A 7,136-nucleotide genomic window follows, 5' to 3' on the forward strand; every position below is an offset into this window, starting at 1 on the left:
AATATGTAAAATGCTGGTACAACAAAAGTTGTAGGGAGTTAAAAGACAAAAGAGACAAAGCCTGGACCAGATGGAAAAAAGACAGAAGACCTGAAAAATGGAAAATATATACTGGTTATAGAAATGAATATGTACAAAAGTGCAGAGAAGAAAAGAGAAAATATGAAAAAGATGTTATAGAAAAGTGTAAAGATCAACCAAAACTATTCTACAGATTTGTAAACAATAAACTGAAAAACAAACAAGACTTGGAGAAATTAAGACAAGGAGGAGTTGAATACACTGAAGAAATGGAAATGGCAGAAATTATGAACAAACATTTTAAATCAGTGTTTACAAGGGAAAATATACAACCTGAAGAGATTGAGTGGAAAGAAAAAGTCCCCCCTATGGAAGAAATAGAAGTAACAAAGAATGAAATATTGACACACTTGGGTAATTTTGATGTCAGAAAATCGCATGGACCAGATGAAATAGCAAACTGGATTCTGAAAGAATGCAGGAATGAACTGGCAGACAAAATACATAGCATAATAAGCAGTTCCTTAAAAGAAGGAAAAGTTCCAGAAGATTGGAAAAAAGCAAATATAGTACCTATATATAAAGGAGGAAATAAAGAAGAACCTACCAACTATAGACCAGTCTCTCTAACAAGTACAATAGCAAAAATTTGTGAAAGAATGATCAAAAGTAGATGGGTAAAATACTTGGAAAAAAACAACGTACTAAATCCAAGGCAATTTGGATTCAGACAAGGACGATCATGCGTCACCAATTTAATATGTTTCTATTCAAGGCTAATAGATATAATACAAGAAAGAGATGGATGGGCTGATTGTGCATTTCTAGACCTAAAAAAAGCTTTTGACAAAGTACCACATAAGAAGTTGCTTAAGAAATTAGAAACTGAAGGAGGAATACAAGGTAAATTGCTAAATTGGATGGAAGACTTTTTGCAAGAAAGAAAAATGAGAGTAGTGATAAGAGATCAGCACTCAAAATGGAATGAAGTAATAAGCGGTGTCCCGCAGGGAACAGTTCTGGCCCCAATAATGTTTGCTATATATATTAATGATATGGATGAAGGAATTGAAAGCTATATGAGCTTCTTTGCAGATGATGCAAAACTACTGAAAAGAGTGAAAACTGAAGAAGATTGTGAATCACTACAGAGAGATCTAAATAAAGTACAGGAATGGAGTAGGAAGTGGGAGATGGAGTTCAATACAAAAAAGTGTAGTATAATGGAATTTGGAAAAAGCAAAAACAGAATAACAGGATCATATAATTTGGGAGAAGAAGGAATAAAAAAAGTAGAAAATGAGAAGGACCTGGGAGTCATTGTTATGAATAATATGTCACCTGAGAAACATATAAATAAGATTTTTGGAGAAACTTATAACCTAATAAGAACAATCAAAGTGGCATTTACATACCTGGATGAAGAAATGGTGAGGAAAATCCTAATCACCCTGATAAGACCAAGATTGGAATATGCAGCAACGATATGGTCACCAAGTACAAAAAAATGTATAAAAAAAACTTGAAAGAATACAAAGAGCAATCACAAAACTGGCACCAACACTCTCAAAACTATCATATGAAGAGAGACTACAAAAACTTAAACTACAGACACTAGAGCAAAGAAGAGAGAGAGGAGATTTGATAGCTATTTACAGAATCATGAAAGGCATAGAAATTACTGATAGAGAGAATCTGATAAAATGGGATGACAGAAATACAAGAGGACACGGAAAGAAAATAAAAAAAGACAGCTATAGAAGAGATTTGAAAAAGAACAGCTTTCCTCACAGAGTAATAGACAGTTGGAACAAGTTAGATGAGAAAGTGGTGTGTGCAAAAACAATACATGAATTTAAAAATAGTTTAGATAAAATGAGATATGAAGACGGGACCCCACGAGCATAGCTCCCCTTCCCGTAAAATACAACTAGGTAAATACAACTAGGTAAATACACACACACTTTCAACGAACGGACGGCTTGAAGAACGTTCTGAAGAAAAGTGCAGATTGTGGATCCCAACGCAAAGAGAAGTGCCTTTTTGTATTTACAGGGTGGGGGGAAATTGCTCGTGGGGTAGTGGGAAAGTAAGGAAAGAGGAGAAGGGGAGGGATTGCTGGGGAAATGGAAGGTAATGAGGAAGTAGAGGACTTGGCCCTAACAGACCGCCGAAAAGTAAACAAGCGACCGCAAGACGAGCTGGAAGATGACGACATGTCTAATAAGAATGTAAAGATTAGAAGTATAGATAGGAGCAATACAGTAGAAAGTGATGAGAATATTTTCAAGGGATTTAAAGAGGGTGGGGGGACACAGGGGGGCCGCGCCCCCCCCCCCCGCCCCCGACTGACAAGACTAGAAGAGAAGGTCGATAAGATGATCGAGGACTTGGAGCGTAGGTTCGGTAATGTTGACAGTATGATACGAAGAATTGAAAAATTGGAAGAACTAGAGAGGGCGAACAAAAACTTAACTAAGGAAATTGAAGAATTAAAACAACAGTTAAAAGAAGTAAAAGATGAGAATAAAGTCTTAAAGGAGAATAATATGGAAAAACAAGGAGGGTTGGAAAAAAATTCATGAAAATAGCAAGGTTGCATTCACTGACATAATCAGACAGCAAATGAATGAACAAACTGAAAACTCAGTTATTAAAGTGATGAGACAGAAGGAGAATATAGTAAGAGACTTAGCAGACAAAAAGAAATGTATAATTATATTAGGAATGGAAGAGAAACATAACCCAGATAGAACCACAAGAATCAAAGAGGAAAATGAAAAAGTAAGAAATTTACTAGAATTAGTTCAGGAAGATGAACCAGAAATAATGAAACAAATCGAAGAGAAATTCAGGCTAGGGAAATATAGTACAGACAAGACCAGACCAATCAAGATTAAATTCAGGTCACAAACTACGGCTGAGAATATCTTATCCAAAACAGGGAAACTAGCAACAAGTGAACAATATAAAAAGGTATGGATAAAAAGGGAAATGAATAAAGAGGAAAGAGAGGAAGAAAAACAGAAAAGACTTGAAGCAAAGGAAAAAAACGAGATAAGAACAGAGTCAGAAAAAGAGAGATTCTATTGGAGAGTAGTGAATATGAAACTGAAGAAAGTCGACATACAAGAGAAAAACAAAAGGGAAACAGAGAACACAATGGAAGTGGCAGAAAACTAAGAGTGTCTTACACAAATATAGATGGATTAATAACAGGATTGAATGAACTGAATGATTACTTGAAAGAAAAAGAACCAGACATAATGGGAATTGTAGAAACAAAATTAAAAGGTCCACTACCACCCAACAGTGTAGGACATGATGCATATAATTATTGGATTAGAAACAGAGTGAAAAAGGAAGGGGGTGGAGTTATGTTCCTAACTAAGAAGGATATAAACGTGAAGGGTGTCACATATGGAAAGAATACAGTAGAAATGATAATGATGGAAGTAGAAGACAGAGATAAGAAGAACAGAAAGTTTGTGATAAATTATGTGCCCCCAAAAACAGCCTCATGGGAAGAGAGTGAACATAAAAGTATGTTAGAGGACACAAAGATAACATTAAACAAGATAATGGAAGAGGGAGGAAAAATAGTTATGATGGGCGACTTTAATTGCAAAGAAATCTGCTGGGAAGAAATGACAGTAAAGGGTGGAGACGGCTCATGGGGTAACGCTCTACTCGAGATGGTTACTGACCATACAATGACACAATGGATACAGGAGAACACTAGGTATAGAAATGAAGAAGAGCCATCGAAACTAGACCTAGTAATTACATCCGAACCTAGAATAGTGGACAAAATTGAATATAAAACACCAATAAGTAAAAGTGACCACGTATTGATTGAACTGGAACTTAATGAAGAAAAATATATGAAAAGAAATGAACAATACAGAAAAGGAAGAATGATGTATGAAAAAACAAACTTTGATAAAATAAGAGAATTCTTTCAAAAGGAAAACTGGGAAGAAATATACAAAGAAGAAACAACAGTAGAAGAGAAATGGAATATTTTGACAAAAATTTACAAAAAAGGAGTGGAAAAGTATGTCCCAAGACAAAAACAAGAAAAAGAATATGTAAAATGCTGGTACAACAAAAGTTGTAGGGAGTTAAAAGACAATAGAGACAAAGCCTGGACCAGATGGAAAAAAGACAGAAGACCTGAAAAATGGAAAATATATACCTGCTATAGAAATGAATATGTACAAATGTGCAGAGAAGAAAAGAGAAAATATGAAAAAGATATCATAGAAAAGTGTAAAGATCAACCGAAACTATTCTACAGATTTGTAAACAATAAACTGAAAAACAAACAAGACTTGGAGAAATTAAGACAGGAGGGAGTTGAATACACTGAGGAAATGGAAATGGCGGAAATTATGAACAAACATTTTAAATCAGTGTTTACAAGGGAGAACATACAACCTGAAGAGAAAGAATGGAAAGAGAAAGTCCCCCCTATGGAAGAAATAGAAATAACAAAGAATGAAATATTAACACACTTGAGTAATCTTGATGTCAGAAAATCGCATGGACCAGATGAAATAGCAAACTGGATACTAAAAGAATGCAGGAATGAACTGGCAGACAAAATACATAGCATACTAAATAGTTCCTTGAAAGAAGGAAAAGTTCCAGAAGATTGGAAAAAAGCAAACATAGTACCTATATACAAAGGAGGAAATAAAGAAGACCCTACCAACTATAGACCAGTCTCTCTAACAAGTACAATAGCAAAAATTTGTGAAAGAATTATCAAAAGCAGATGGGTAAAATATTTAGAAAAAAACAGTGTTAAATCCAAGGCAATTTGGATTCAGACAAGGACGATCATGCGTCACCAATTTAATATGTTTCTATTCAAGACTAATAGATATAATACAGGAAAGAGATGGATGGGCGGACTGTGCATTTTTAGATCTAAAGAAAGCTTTTGACAAAGTACCACATAAGAAGTTGCTTAAGAAATTAGAAACTGAAGGAGGAATACAGGGCAAACTACTAAATTGGATGGAGGACTTTTTGCAAGAAAGAAAAATGAGAGTAGTGATAAGAAACCAGCACTCAAAATGGATGAAGTAATAAGCGGTGTTCCGCAGGGAACAGTTCTGGCCCCAATAATGTTTGCTATATATATTAATGATATGGATGAAGGAATAGAAAGCTATATGAGCTTCTTTGCAGATGATGCAAAACTACTGAAAAGAGTGAAAACTGAAGAAGATTGTGAATCACTACAGAGAGATCTAAATAGAGTACAAGAATGGAGTAGGAAATGGGAGATGGAGTTCAATACAAAAAAGTGTAGTATAATGGAATTTGGAAAAAGCAAAAACAGAATAACAGGAGCATATAAATTGGGAGAGAAGAAGGAATAAAAAAAGTAGAAAACGAGAAGGACCTGGGAGTCCATGTTATGAATAATATGTCACCTGAGAAACATATAAATAAGATTTTTGGAGAGACTTATAACCTAATAAGAACAATCAAAGTTGCATTTACATACCTGGATGAAGAAATGGTTGAAGAAAATCCTAATCACCCTGATAAGACCAAGATTGGAATATGCAGCAACGATATGGTCACCAAGTACAAAAAAATGTATAAAAAAACTTGAAAGAATACAAAGAGCAATTACAAAACTGGCACCAACACTCTCAAAACTATCATATGAAGAGAGACTAGAAAAACTTGAACTACAGACACTAGAGCAAAGAAGAGAGAGAGCAGATTTGATAGTTATTTACAGATCATGAAAGACAAAGAAATTACTGACAGAGAGAATCTGATAAAATGGGATGACAGAAATACTTGAGGACACGGAAAGAAAATAATAACAAAAGACAGCTATAGAAGAGATTTGAAAAAGAACAGCTTTCCTCACAGAGTAATAGACAGTTTGAACAAGTTAGATGAGAAAGTGGTGTGTGCAAAAACAATACATGAATTTAAAAATAGTTTAGATAAAATGAGATATGAAGACGGGACACCACGAGCATAGCTCCCCATCCCGTAAAATACAACTAGGTAAATACAACTAGGTAAATACACACACACACACACACACACACACACACACACACACACACACACACACACACACACACACACACACACACACACACACACACACACACACACATATCTAGATGATAAATAAAAAATAGAATCTCATTCACGGCAACGTTTTTAACTCGTATAATTCATTTTTTCTGATTTTTTAAAATAACGCTTATCTCAACGAAAACATTGATACTTAGTAGTATTTCATAAGATATTACTGTGCAGATGAAAGTTTCCAATAGATATTTTATTACTTATATCCTCATAGAGACAATTGGTCCTTTTAGAATACGACGAATGGACGAAAGAGACCATCTTGGACATAACCCAACATATGCTCGTCATGAGGGAAAGAGAAGATGTCTGGTAATATGTAATTTCCGTCCTCTCTTCCCCACCCTCTCTCTCTCTCTCTCTCTCTCTCTCTCTCTCTCTCTCTCTCTCTCTCTCTCTCTCTCTCTCTCTCTCTCGTTCTCTCTCTCTCTCGTTCTCTCTCTCGTTCTCTCTCTCTCTCTCTCTCTGTCTCTCTCTCTCTCCTCTCTCTCTCTCCCTCTCTCTCTCTCTCGTTCTCTCTCTCTCTCTCTCTCTCTCGTTCTCTCTGTCTCTCTCGTTCTCTCTGTCTCTCTCTCTCTCTCTCTCTTTCCCCCTCTCGTTCTCTCTCTCTCGCGGTCTCTCTCTCTCTCACCTCTCTCTCTAGTTCTCTCTCCCGTTCTCTCTCTCTTTCTCTCTCGTTCTCTCTCTCTCTTTCTCTCTCTCTCCCCCCTCTCTCTCTCTCTCTCTCTCTCTCTCTCTCTCTCTCTCTCTCTCTCTCTCTCTCTCTCTCTCTCTCTCTCTCTCTCTCTCTCTCTCTCTCTCTCTCTCTCTCTCTCTCTCTCTCGTTCTCTCTCTCTCTCTCTCTCTCTCTCTCTCTCTCTCTCTCTCTCTCTCTCTCTCTCTCTCTCTCTCTCTCTCTCTCTCTCTCTCTATGAGGCAAAATGCAATATAAGCACCAGAATAGACTTCTGAGTTAAATCATCAACCACCAAGTACCAAAGAGC

The sequence above is a fragment of the Oratosquilla oratoria genome, chromosome 18 (genome assembly GCF_046742065.1).
Source record: "Oratosquilla oratoria isolate Oo_2021 chromosome 18, ASM4674206v1, whole genome shotgun sequence".
Lineage (NCBI taxonomy): Eukaryota > Metazoa > Arthropoda > Malacostraca > Stomatopoda > Squillidae > Oratosquilla > Oratosquilla oratoria.